Below are 14,349 nucleotides of genomic sequence, written 5' to 3' on the forward strand. Positions count from 1 at the left end.
CGGGCATGCTTTGATAAACTCCTTCACGTAGTGGCGCATTCGTTTGAACCAAAACTTCTTCTTCATATTTTCAAGCACTTTTTCTTCAGCCATATGCCCCATGTCGTCGTGATATGCCTTCAGTATGCGCCAACGTACTCGCTCGGGTACCACCCACTTCTGTTCAACGCCGATCTTTCGCATCAATCGATTTTGAACTAACTCATAATCGTGTCGCACCTGCCGATCGTAGTTGTCCTGAATCGGTTGTACTAGCGATTCCATTATCGCCAGTAGTTTTGGATCCTGTCGCTGCATTGTCACCAGGAAGTCATCTTCGTCAATTTCTAGTTGCATCACATGAAACATCACTGGCTCTTCTTCAACAGCTTCGCCAAAGGGGTTGCGACTCAACGAATCTACATGGCGCATTTTTGTTCCAGCACGGTGTTCAAAAGAAAGGTCGTATTCTTGCAGTTTCAAGATCCATCGTGACACTCTGTGTCCAATTTCTTTTTTCGCAAACGTTTGAGTCACTGCACTGCAATCGGTCACCACTTTAAACGGTCGTCCCAGTAAATACTGTCGAAAACGTTCAACACTTGAGACTACTGCCAGTACTTCCAGCTCGTAGCTGAAGTATTTTGCTTCTTGTTCACTGGTTTTTCGGCTAAAATAGCCCACTGGTCTCCATCCTTCCGCCGTAAGGGACAGTAGAATACCGCCCAATCCGATGGCTGACGCATCAGTGTGCAGCTCTATTTCACTCGCTGGATCATACAAGGCCAATACGGGCTTTGAGACTAATGCCCGTTTCAAATCTTCGAAAGCCTTCACTTGTTCTTCTCGCCACTTGAATTCCACCTCTTCTTTTAGCAATTCCACCAATGCACTCGCTCGAAAGCTGTAACCCTTCACAAATCTCCGGAAATACCCGGTCAGTCCCAAGAATTGCTGTACTTCCTGCTTGGATTTTGGCTCTGGGAACTTCTCAACGGCTTCTGTTTTCCGATCTCCGGGCTTCACTCCCTTTTTTGACACTTCGAACCCAAGAAAATCCACTGAACGTTTAAAAAACTGGCTCTTCTTTAGATTTACTGTAAATCCGTGCACTCGAAGAACATTCAATAGTCTTTTGAACTTCTCGAACACTTCTTCTTCCGTTTTGCCACTCAGGATCACATCATCAATATAGACCACCACATTATCGTCCTTTAGTTCCGCCACCATCTGATTCATTGCTCGTTGAAAAACAGCACAGCCATTCACGAGCCCAAACGGCATTCTCACAAACTGGTAATGACTATCCATCGTTGAAAACGCCGTCAATTTTCTGCTGTTTACAGCTACCGGTATTTGGTAGTAGCCACTGAACAAGTCCACTGTAATAAAGACCTCTCCGCCCACCAATTTACTCAGGCAATACTCGATAGTCGGCATGGGAAACCTATCTTTTACCGTCTTTTGATTTAGCGAACGGTAGTCAACTACCATCCTAAATTCACCCTCTTTCTTTGGCACTATCGAGGCCCGACTACTATAGGCCGATGATGTTGGCTCTATAATGCCAGCTTGTAGTAGTTCTTGCACGATCTTGTTCAACTCCGCTTCTCTCGAGAATTCCATTCTATACGGCTTCTCATACACTGGCTTTTGGTCTTGCAGCACTATTTCTAGTTCTACACACTTAGCTTTTCCAAGCTCACGGTAGTTCTTCGAAAAGCAGTCACGATTGTCAGTCACGCATTCTAACAGCTCTTCTTTGCTCATATCCGATCCGTCCATATTCAAATCTTCAACCGATATGGGTTCGTACGCCTCGATCGAGCATACATCTCGCACTGATCTCTCGGACTGCAGATCTCCAGCATCCTGCTCGCAGCACTCGCCTTTCGCCAACCACACTTTTCCGTTTTTCTTAGTCAGCAGCACGGTGTCTCTCTTCAATACATCTTTACCCACTATCACTGGCAAATCCTGGGCAAAATTCGGCACTACCACAAATTCCACATTTTCTTCTATGTCGTCCACTTTTAATACGGCAACAACCTTCTCCGTCACTCGGATTCGACGACCACCAAAACCTTTCAGTATTAGGTCAACTGGTTGTCGGGTTCCGAACTTTTGCGAAAAGGAGCTTTTCATCGTAGTAACTCGGCTTCCACTATCGATCAACGCCATCATCTGCTTATCATCGATTGACACTATCTTCTCGAACTCGTCATCGACGGCAATCACTTTAACTGCACGAGACGGCTCACCATTCCGGCCAACGGTACAATTTTTCGCTAGATGCCGATCTGATCCACAACGGAAACATTTACGGGATTTCTGATTCTCACTACACTGATCGGCAATGTGTCCGGACTTAGAACAACGATAGCACGTTTTTTCACCTTTTGTTGCTCTCGCCCCTTCACTAGTGCCTGACCGCATACCCCCCAGACCATCTAACCACTTCAATTGTTCAAGCAGCTCAGGGAGACTACGAGGCATCGAGATCGTCACTCCTTTTGCCCGGTGGGCATCTTCCACTCCAGCAATAACGTATTTGATGATGGTTTTATCGTCAAATTTGCCTTTCCTGCCCAAAGCCACTTGATCGTAGAAGTAGGTCTCGATCGTTTCACCAGGCTTCTTCTTTCTTCGCATTAGCTGCTCATGAATGGAAACTGGATCGTTGGCTTCCGGGAACGCTTCTAGAAGTTTCACTTTAAACACAGCCCACGTTCTCACAGTCGTTTGAACCCCATTCCACCAAAGCCTCGCCGCTCCTTGCAGGTGCATTCTCGCGCAGTAAAACCTGGTGAGATCCGGCCATCCATACGCATCAGCCGTTGCATCAACGTTCTCCAACCAGCTTTCAGCCGACTCACAAGTGGGTATGTCCGGATTGAAATCGCTGACCAGCGTTTCTAGTTCAAAGCGGCCTGGCCTACACACATCCGGGACCGTGCTCGCTGTCTGCGATGCACTAGCTGCGGGCTCGATCTTTGGGCCCTCTGCAAGCTTCGCTTTTAGCTCCTCCAACCTAGCCACCAACTCCAGATTTTTCGCGCGCAACTCGTCCATTGTCACTCAGACCCGGCTTTTCTTTGTCCAGCCACACAATAGCGGATATCACAAAGCCACAATTTCCAATTGTCTTTTGCACGTGGCTCTATCACCGGCGAAGGATTTTGATCCTTGGCCTACAACACGATTACCGAAAACTCGCGATTCGCTCTCCAGACTCCGTGAGTTTACTTCGCGCACGGTTATCCTGTCTACAGAAATGTAAACCTATCGTACCCAAAGACTTTTCGAATCTACCGAAAAACGCACCGATTCTTAGAACTAGTCTTTATTCCATGAAGGTACAATTAGGACTGATCTTTATTACATCTTCGGTCAATTATTTCTGCCGTCACTCACTTTTATTATAGAGTTCATTTTGAGTTCAGAACATGTATTGGTTTATAGCAAACTACCACTTAGGGATCAAATTCACTTTATGTATGATATCTAGCTTACACAATCATTAACAAAAACTGTCTGATTTCTATCTGTAAGATATGTATGAATAAGTCTAACGGCATCATATGAAAATCCAAAATTCTGTTCAAGCTTATTACAAAGTTTAACATGAGAAATGGTGTCGAAGGCTTTGGAGAAGTCGAGCAACAAGAGAACTACTGATCCTCCTTTATCTAAAACAAGACCGATATCATCGCATACTTTTACACGGAGAAAAATGGAGCTAGTTTGAAACAACTAAAAATTTGGTTGACTATCAAACTATAATTATGGTTGTTTCAAAATGATTAATTATTTGTTTCTATCTTGCGGTATAAGTTAAAACAAACTGTTTTATTAGGTTATTTCTACACAATAAAATGTTTGTTTCTAAATGGATTTTAGTTGATTCCAGCTGAGAAAATTGTTATCTTCAACTAAATATTAGTTTGTTCTCACCAAAACATAGCTTGAATACAACGGATCGTTCTGAAAAAAATAAACTACTATCTTAGGTTGACTTTAATCTTTTTTATCGGTAATAATAACTTGATTTTTTGGTTGGGCGAATAACAAACTTAATAAGAATTCAAAACAAACCCATTTCTTAGTTTGTTTGAAACGCTGTCTTCCGCTCTCGTCCATTCATTTTAGGTTTGTGTTTTTTAGTTCGACATGTTGTGGCAAATCATTGTCGTTCGTTGATTGGCAGTGTTAGGTGGCAAGCAAGCGGCTCATATTTCAATTCACCATGTTGGTAAGTGAAATAAAACATGTTGCAATAGAATATACATTATGGCCTACGTTACAGCAAGTTTATATGGAACGCCGCCTAACAAGAAGGAGCAAAATGGATGCGGATTGGCATTCACAACATTAATTGAGTAAGTAAGCAACCATACGGTGCTGTACGACAAAGTTCATATGGTATAAATATTTATTGCGTTTTCTTTTTACGCAGAATCCAGCTTCAGCCCTTGCTTCACCCGAAAATATGATTGTAGCAGTATATGTTATTGTGTGGAAAAATGTCTCAATATACTGCATTTTATACAACTTCGAATGAAGGATTAATGGAGGATTTGTTTAAGTTGTTCTGTTAGGATCTGTATCTACTAGCTCATTCACCAGCCACTTGCAACGAAAATCAATTTTGTAATCCAATATATAATCAAATTGCATAATATAATATTAAAATAAAATGAAAATGCGTTTGCATTATTTTATTTCATTTTTTTTTTTGATAGAAATAGAAAGAAGCAGGAGGCGCACGTGTGGTCACCGGTGTTAAAAACAAGCAAAGGTTTTGTTTGATTTAAACTAAAGTTTGGTAAAGTCAAACTAATATTTTTAGTTAAAAACAACCAATTTATTTGGTTGTTTAAAGAGCTGTCAAACGCAACAACCATGTTTTTGTTGTTTCAAACAATTTTTTTGTTGAATTTAAACCATGAAGCGCTCAAAAAACAACCTAAAATTCTAGGTTGTTTTAAATAACGCATTATATTAAAATAAACTAGAGGTTTGTTTGTGCAAAAAACAACCTGTTATTTTGGTTGAAATGAAGTAATATTTGGTTGTGTTTACCATATTTTTTTCTCCGTGTAACATTGCCGTTTTGATGCTACGTCCTTTGCGGTAACCTGATTGGTATTGCGATAAAAGATTGTTACCAGATAGATAACAAGTGATTTGATTTTTAACAACCGTTCAAAAGCCATTAAAATTGCACTTAAAATGATGATAGGTCCAAGGTTCTCCAGTGAGTTTTCCGTGGATTTTTTCTTAATGGGTACTATTTTAAAATACTTCCAAATTTTAGGATAGATACCACTTTTGATAATACTATTGAAAATATGTTTTAATGGCTTCATAATTAGCGGAAGTATCATTTTTATAAATTTTATGGGTGTATCATCAAGACCTACAGCATTCGACTTCACTTCATAAATTGCGTTTATAATATGATAGTCTTGAACTTCGTTAAATCGGAAAAATGTCTCACTCGAGTTGGGTATAAAACGATCGTGTAGGTGAACTAAAATTCTGGGAAAAATGTTTGTTAATATCATCAGGGCTGCAGTTCATTAGAAAACTGTCGTTTTTCCTTGTAATGTTCAAAGATTTTAGGTTCTTCCACATATTTTTAACACTGCCAGAGCCAGCAATTTTAGAATTCCAGTAACGCTGTTTAGCATTCAGAATTGATGAAGTTGCGTAATTTCGTAGCCTTTTAAAATATTCAAAATCGCTGTCATTTCTTGTTGTTTTCCATTGCCGAAAAGCTAAGTCACGATCAACTATTGCTCTAGATACCTCAGCATTGAACCAGGGATTGCATTTACGATTTATCACATTTGTTTTCACGGGTATAGTGGTATCAAACATTGATTTCACGTGCTCATTGAAAAAATGCAATAAAATCTCTGGATTATTTGATTGATAAAATTCATCCCAGCTTATTTGATTAAATATAGATATAGCAGTGGAAGGATTGAACCTGCTGTAGTCTCTGTAACTCACTGGATCGGCACTGGATAGCAGAACATCCACATCTAAAGATGCGAACAGTAAATCATGGGTCGACATGCATGGAACGTCAACTTGGTTAAGGCCTTTTGGTGCGTCATCGCAAAAAGGCTTCTTCCAAAATCATTAACATATTGTTATGATAGTATTGGTATTTGCAACATCGATGAAATATAACTGCTTATCACCTGATTTAATGGATAATTCATGCGAAGAATAATGCTTCAGGTGGTATTTCAATATTTAAGGTGAAGCGGCGTGTAAGTCAAAGAATCATTAGAACCATCATCGATGTAATAGTAGTAGTGTTGCCTTTCCATGTATATTTTCAAAACAAACAAACAAAAAATATAACATTTGTGTTAAGCATATTTTTATGTAAACACATGGGAAATTTAGTAAATTGACGAGTATTGGAAATCAAAATCAACTTTTCAATCGTACATATCAAAAGAAAGCATTACAATTTAATGAAGGGCAACGAAATTTCTCTGTTTTTAATTGGATTTATCGCATATTTTTGTTATGCATCGGTACGGTTTATGTATGCAAGGGATGACGGTGTTGCCAAGTGATTGGTGACAGATTTTTGTAGCAATTGTTATATGCTTGTTTTCGGAACATTTGCTGCATATCATAAAAACTTATCATTTTGCAAATAATTTTCCATCACAAGATCACTGATTTAATAAAATTTTAATGATTTTTGTGATCAATTCACATTAAATGCTATGATTTTACAGATAGCAACTCTGACATCACTGCGCTCAACGATCGCGATGATTGTGCACACACGATAGACGCGTCCCGACGCATCCCGACGCATCACACTGTGGAGCTTTTCAATTATTTTGGGTGGTCCAAATTGATAAACTCTTGGTTTGATTTTATGCTTCGTAGAGATGGTTTTTGTAATTAGAGAGAATCGAAAAACAAACAACGTATGAATTTCAAGTTTCTATGCTTTGCCCAACCTATCCGCACTGAAAATTAATACAACAGAAAAAAAGTTGGATATTTTAGACTTTAAACACAGGCATGTCTCAGTGTGCGGTGGCGGCGTCGATTCGCAGCAAGTGAAAACCACCGCCATAATAGTTTTGAGTGTTGCGGTTGATAAAACTTTATAAATATTTGATTCCCGTTTGAAATGTGTTCCTTTAAGGGAAGTGAATGAAAGATTTGTTTAGTGGAAGTGTAGTGAACGCAATATTAAATCCAAAACACAAATTTTTGCTGCAGAATTACAATGGAAAAGGTAAGCACTTTCTATTTACAAGTGTAGTTGTGTGAGGCAATGAAATGCGGCATAAAATCGGAGATTTTTTTTTGAGAATATAAATCTCATGTATATTGTCGCTAAATTGATAATGCTGTACCTGAAAGTGTTGATTAAATATTGAAATACCACCTGAAGCATTATTCTTCGCATGAATTATCCATTAAATCAGGTGATAAGCAGTTATATTTCATCGATGTTGCAAATACCAATACTATCATAACAATATGTTAATGATTTTGGAAGAAGCCATTTTGTGATGACGCACCAAAAGGCCTTAATCAACACTTTCAGGTACAGCATTATCAATTTAGCGACAATATACATGAGATTTATATTCTCAAAAAAAAATCTCCGATTTTATGCCGCATTTCATTGCCTCACACAACTACACTTGTAAATAGAAAGTGCTTACCTTTTCCATTGTAATTCTGCAGCAAAAATTTGTGTTTTGGATTTAATATTGCGTTCACTACACTTCCACTAAACAAATCTTTCATTCACTTCCCTTAAAGGAACACATTTCAAACGGGAATCAAATATTTATAAAGTTTTATCAACCGCAACACTCAAAACTATTATGGCGGTGGTTTTCACTTGCTGCGAATCGACGCCGCCACCGCACACTGAGACATGCCTGTGTTTAAAGTCTAAAATATCCAACTTTTTTTCTGTTGTATTAATTTTCAGTGCGGATAGGTTGGGCAAAGCATAGAAACTTGAAATTCATACGTTGTTTGTTTTTCGATTCTCTCTAATTACAAAAACCATCTCTACGAAGCATAAAATCAAACCAAGAGTTTATCAATTTGGACCACCCAAAATAATTGAAAAGCTCCACAGTGTGATGCGTCGGGATGCGTCGGGACGCGTCTATCGTGTGTGCACAATCATCGCGATCGTTGAGCGCAGTGATGTCAGAGTTGCTATCTGTAAAATCATAGCATTTAATGTGAATTGATCACAAAAATCATTAAAATTTTATTAAATCAGTGATCTTGTGATGGAAAATTATTTGCAAAATGATAAGTTTTTATGATATGCAGCAAATGTTCCGAAAACAAGCATATAACAATTGCTACAAAAATCTGTCACCAATCACTTGGCAACACCGTCATCCCTTGCAAACATAAACCGTACCGATGCATAACAAAAATATGCGATAAATCCAATTAAAAACAGAGAAATTTCGTTGCCCTTCATTAAATTGTAATGCTTTCTTTTGATATGTACGATTGAAAAGTTGATTTTGATTTCCAATACTCGTCAATTTACTAAATTTCCCATGTGTTTACATAAAAATATGCTTAACACAAATGTTATATTTTTTGTTTGTTTGTTTTGAAAATATACATGGAAAGGCAACACTACTACTATTACATCGATGATGGTTCTAATGATTCTTTGACTTACACGCCGCTTCACCTTAAATCGTAGAACTGATTATCGTTTATTAGTTATCATGAGATAAATTTGAGAAGAGCCTGTCCTATGAAAGTGTGTTGGTATAGTTCCAAGAGATGAAAATGAAAAATTTTCCATGAATGAAACAATTTTTTTACTTTTGTCACATCGAAGATTGAGTATATTCGTATTGAAATCACCCATTAACAACACATGTTCGAATTGGAATTCAAAATTAGAAATTTTTTGGGCTAGCAGTTGCGAACAATCAAACTCAGGAGGATTGTAAAAGAAACCTAAAAGAAGTTTTTGATTGTTAACTACTAGTTCGAGAAAAATATATTCGGTTTCACCAGAAACATACTTTGATTTATCGAGAATCTTGAAATTAAACTGTTTTTTAACATACACAATTATGCCGCCACCCAGGCGTTCTACGCGATCATTTCTGATATTGAATAATTTTCAATTTTGATGACATCATCGGATATTCTCTCATTTAGCCAAGATTCAGAAATGCATAAAACATCCACATTAGAAACGTTGGCTATTTTACGCAGTTCTTCAAGTTTTGACATTTTCCTATAGTAGAGAACATTTGGACAATTTTAAACGGATATATTTTATGCAAATTTAAGAATAAATACCGGGGCCCAGATAGCCGTAGCGGTAAACGCGCAGCTATTCAGCAAGACCAAGCTGAGGGTCGTGGGTTCGAATCCCACCGGTCGAGGATCTTTTCGGGTTGGAAATTTTCTCGACTTCCCAGGGCATAAAGTATCATCGTACCTGCCACACGATATACGCATGCAAAAATGGTTATTGGCATAGTAAGCTCTCAGTTAATAACTGTGGAAGTGCTCATAAGAACACTAAGCTGAGATGCAGGCTCTGTCCCAGTGGGGACGTAACGCCAGAAAGAAGAAGAACCATTTTTCCATGTTTTTTTTTTCTGGACAAATCCGGTAAGTCGAACGATAATGTACATTTTATCAAGATAAATAACTTCCTCAAGAATGACTACTGCAAATTCTGAACAAGTCTCAAAAATCTATAATCAGTTTTAGAGTAGCAACGAGTGGATATCGGCATCTTATAGTACAGAATATTCGTTAATATCACACTTAAAACAAATCCAAAACCAAACCTGCGATAAGGGACGAATGACCTTCGGGTTAAAGTCCCTCTCAAACAACAACAACAACAACCAAAACCAAAATTTTAGTCAACTTTTGTTAATTTGGCTCTTAAATGGATATGGGCCTCTGCACTGTTTTGATTTTGCATGGGATTTTGACGTTTACTGGCCTTGTTGTTTACTAATTTCATGAAAGAGCGAAAGAGAGCGACTGATTTTTGTGGCAGAGCCCCATACATAATCCATAGTTAATGTTTCTATCAAAACGTCGCGAAATGTTTATTTTTATTTTACACTAGTGGTCCCGGCAAACTTCGTCTTGCCATCAAGTAGGCTGTTGAAAAATGTCATGGAACCTCTCACACAACATGACATATTAGTACTCCCCCGTTATACCAAACTTTCCCACAACTTCTCTAAACTTTTTCGTCACACGAACACGTCGGAGCCCTTCAAAAAGACAACAGTGAAAGAATTGTGCAAATCGGGTGTCCCGTTCTGAAGTTATTTCGTGACATACAAACACCACTCCATTTTTATTTATATAGATTTTACTACCGTGAGGTCACCAGTCCTACAGAATATTTATAAAAATTCTACACATTATGTTTTGTTAGCAAAATAATACAATACTGATGAAATGATTAAATGAAGCAGTTCTTGTCACAATGCTTTTTGAAAAATTTAGTTTATGTAGTCAAAATCATGTGAATTCTGTTTAATAATGAGATTTCTTAACACTCTTAGTAGAAACGCCAAAAATTCACATTTGTCATTTTAACGATAGAGTATCAAATTTTCCATAATTCCAAAAAGTTTTCGCTATGAATACTACAAGCAAGATGTATTTCATCGTATGAGCAATGAGATTTTATGCAAACTATTTTTTTATTGTGTTTCAGTCGAAACCCAAATGCACGGTGAATGGATCCTTCTCATTATGTATGGTTCCTATTATTAGTATAAAAGGCATGAAATTATTGGGTAATATTAGATTTATTGTTATTTCGTGATTTAACTACTTCATATTCAGTTTTTGAGCGAATATGGAATGGTTTGGACAATACAATCAAACTCACTATAACGATTTAAATGAAACCCTAATGATTTAGCCATATATTAAATTTTCCATGGCTTTTATTGTAAATAACGATTTGAATTCTCTTAAGAATGAATGCGCGTACACTAGCAACATAGTTATTCCACCAACAACGTTTCTTCAAGATACAAAATTAAATCATGACGAAAACTATAATCATTATTCAGAAACTATTGATTTTATGTGGTCTTGGTGCCCATTTATGATTTATATAATAATTTCTGTAGCATACAAAAATAAATTTGAAAACATAAATATGAATTTTGACATTGTATTTTGATGATGTATTTTAGTACCAAATTGACCCATCATAAAAGGTGGCTCCCCATACCGGACACGATCTGGAAATGTCTCGAATTCTGAAAACTTGTATATCATTGAATGTTTTTACTCCATTCATAGTATTTTATTGACAATTCAATGCATTTGCAACATTCGCTAGAGTAATTTGAGCTTTACTAAGTCTGCAAGTTGGTGATCAAAAAACCTCTTTCATATATGATGAAAACAACACATTTCACGCGTTGTTCTGCATTTTCATTCTTCTTATTTTTATTGCATCTTTGATACCATAATCCATGTATTTTGAGACACTGGTGCCAAAACTACAAAGATATCATGTAACAAATCAAGTTGTCCGAAACTGGGGGACAGGAGGTGTTAGACCAAAATTGAAGTTTTACCATATTTAGTTTAAATATGGTACAAAATACATTCATACTCTCAAATTATTATTATAGCTGATTATGTTTGCGTGATCTAAAATAATTAATCATATTCTAAATAATTACTAATTGGGCTTAAATTTAGGGCGATACGTCAAATTTCTAACAATTTTCAAACATCTCAACATTTTTGAAAAGTCATGCATATTTCAAGGATGTGTTATTCTACGCAAACATTACTCTCCATAATAGCTTCCATTTTTTCTAATACACCATCTTGATTGGATCATGATTTCTCAATTTTTCGACTTTGTCCGGTATTGAGTGCTGTCCGGCACAGGGAGATCTCCCCCTACGCACGGTAAATGGTGACATAGAACGGTACGAGGCGACCTTAACATGATATTTGTAAACATATTTTTTGAGTATTTTTTTGTTATGCACCACTAGTTTTAGATTATTCCCTAAATTATGGTATAAATGTACGCTTCGTAGTGGTATTCTAGTACGCTTTAAATTATTTGGTAAAGTTATACAATTTTTTGAAGTCCCGATTTTTTTTAAATGCACGGTGAATGGTAGCTTGACGGTAATAAACATTAATATAGAGTTTGAAAGAATGAATATTATTGCTGTAACCGCTGCACAAACGTTATTTGAAATGATGAAAACAACAGGATATATTCTAGCAAAATGTATATTAATACTCTTCGCTCATTCAAGTTATTTTGTATTTTTTGAACTTTGATAGGTGTACGAATATGGAATTGGCTGACTTTGAGATACAAAATCAATACTTTGCTAATAATCCAAAGATGAATGTAAATGTAAATATTTCATGAATGGAAAATGATAGATGACACATATTCAATATGGATAAAGTATTTCAAACTCAATACATCATATAATAGTTTCTTACTAACTTGATGTGAAAACAGTGTGCTTTACGAATATGAAATTGGACCACTGCACTGCGTTTTATTTTGTCGATTTCATGTGCTTTTTGAATAGCGCCCAAACCGTTGATTTAAGCAATATAGTTTGTTCGGAGAAGTTTCTTGGTATATTAAAGCGCAGCTTCTGATGAAAAAAGTTTTGTGATCAATCCACCTAGCAGTGAGATGGCAAAACTATTTTTTCAAAATAACGAGCTTCGACTGTATTTTCAATCATAACTTTTTTCCAAGAATTTTGACATTTTGTGTGTTTTTTACAAAGTTTTTTGTCATGAAAAAACCCGTGTTTTTGCTGAACATATCATCACGCCATGCTTAAAAGTAACAAACTTATTTATGAATTAGAGAGCGATTGTTCAGGCCCCTATAACTGCCTTTCGGCGCAAAATGGCGCAGACAACTCTTACATATAATGAAAGAACCATATCTTCCTTTTCGGCAGATGATTAAAACATTTGTTTATAAGCGTATTTTCATAGGTTCTTACTAATGAACAAATAAGCCTTATTAAAACGATTTCTAAAGATAATTCCTTTACTTTAACCCTCTAATACCCAAATTTGTATTTTCGATTTAAGTATTATTTTTCGCTATCTAAAATCGTTCTAAACACGTTTTGGGCATTTATTTATTTTTCGCAAATTTTTAAATCTTGGTTTTTGATTTTTATAATTTTTATTTTTGAACATCTCTAGCTTTTTTCATTTTTTCTTGAAGCCTTTTCTAGTTGTTGATTTTTGGCAATATGTAATAAAAATTTAAATTGTTATTTGGTATTTTTAAAAATATTAAATTTTTTTTTTGGAGCGTATTTTATTTTCCGTGTAACTAACGGAAAAAACAGGTTTGAAATGATTTTAATACCACCAGGCTCTTCGTTTGTGATAGGTTAATCGTAGAAAAATATAAATGGTACGATTTTTTATATTACACGTTAAATGAAGCCCAGGCATTTGTAGGTTATATAAGAATGCAATTTTTCAAACAATTTCTAAAAATACAAAAAAGTTTCAAAAGTCATAAAAAACTTTTCTTATATGCGTGTTATGAGTCAAGGTATAAGCCAAAAATAAAATCATTTTGATTTGCGAGCTACGAATGAATACACAAAATTCCAAAATGTACCCCGTCTAAAGGCGGGGTTGGGTATTAGAGGGTTAAGAAATAGAGAGGTGCGATGTTCAGCAAAAACACGCATTTTAAGATATCTAACAACTTTGTAGAAGATATGAAAAATGTTAAAAAGTTATAGGGGCCTAAAGAGCCGCTAGTAATTCATAAATAAGTTTGTTACTTTCAAAGATAGCATGATGATATGTTCAACAAAAACATGGGTTTTTTACGACAAAATACTTTGTAGAAAACACAAAAAATCTCAAAATTCTTGGAAAAAAAATGATTTAAAATATGATTTTTAGGGACCATACAACGGCATATATCTCAAAAAGTATAAGAGATAGAAAAAATCATGTCTTGGACAAAGTTGTTTCAAATTGCCAATTCTACAACTTTGCCGAAGACACCATATGGCTTTCTAAATGTTTTGAAAAAATAGTTTTTCTATCTCACTGCTAGGTGGATTGATCACAAAACTTTTTTCATCAGAAGATGCGCTATAATATACCACGAAACCTCTCTGAACAAACTATATCGCTAAAATCAACGGTTTGGGCGCTATTATTGAAAAAGCGCATGAAATTGACGAAATATAACACAGTGCACTGTATCTAATTATATGTTACCCAATTCCTACTGACATCTCATGATTCCCACAAAATTATCAAAATGCCGGGATTCCTACGGTA

The 14,349-nt window shown here is 36.1% G+C and overlaps 1 long non-coding RNA gene across 1 annotated transcript; it reads left to right on the forward strand.

Moving 5' to 3' along the window:
• The first annotated feature begins 3,707 nt into the window (after positions 1–3,707).
• Positions 3,708–4,644, forward strand: LOC110675543. The gene is made up of 3 exons (XR_002499583.1): positions 3,708–4,231; positions 4,286–4,358; positions 4,436–4,644. It is a non-coding gene; the product is annotated as an uncharacterized LOC110675543 (long non-coding RNA).
• The last annotated feature ends 9,705 nt before the right edge of the window (positions 4,645–14,349 follow it).

The sequence above is a fragment of the Aedes aegypti genome, chromosome 2 (genome assembly GCF_002204515.2).
Source record: "Aedes aegypti strain LVP_AGWG chromosome 2, AaegL5.0 Primary Assembly, whole genome shotgun sequence".
In the NCBI taxonomy this organism is placed as follows: Eukaryota; Metazoa; Arthropoda; class Insecta; order Diptera; family Culicidae; genus Aedes; species Aedes aegypti.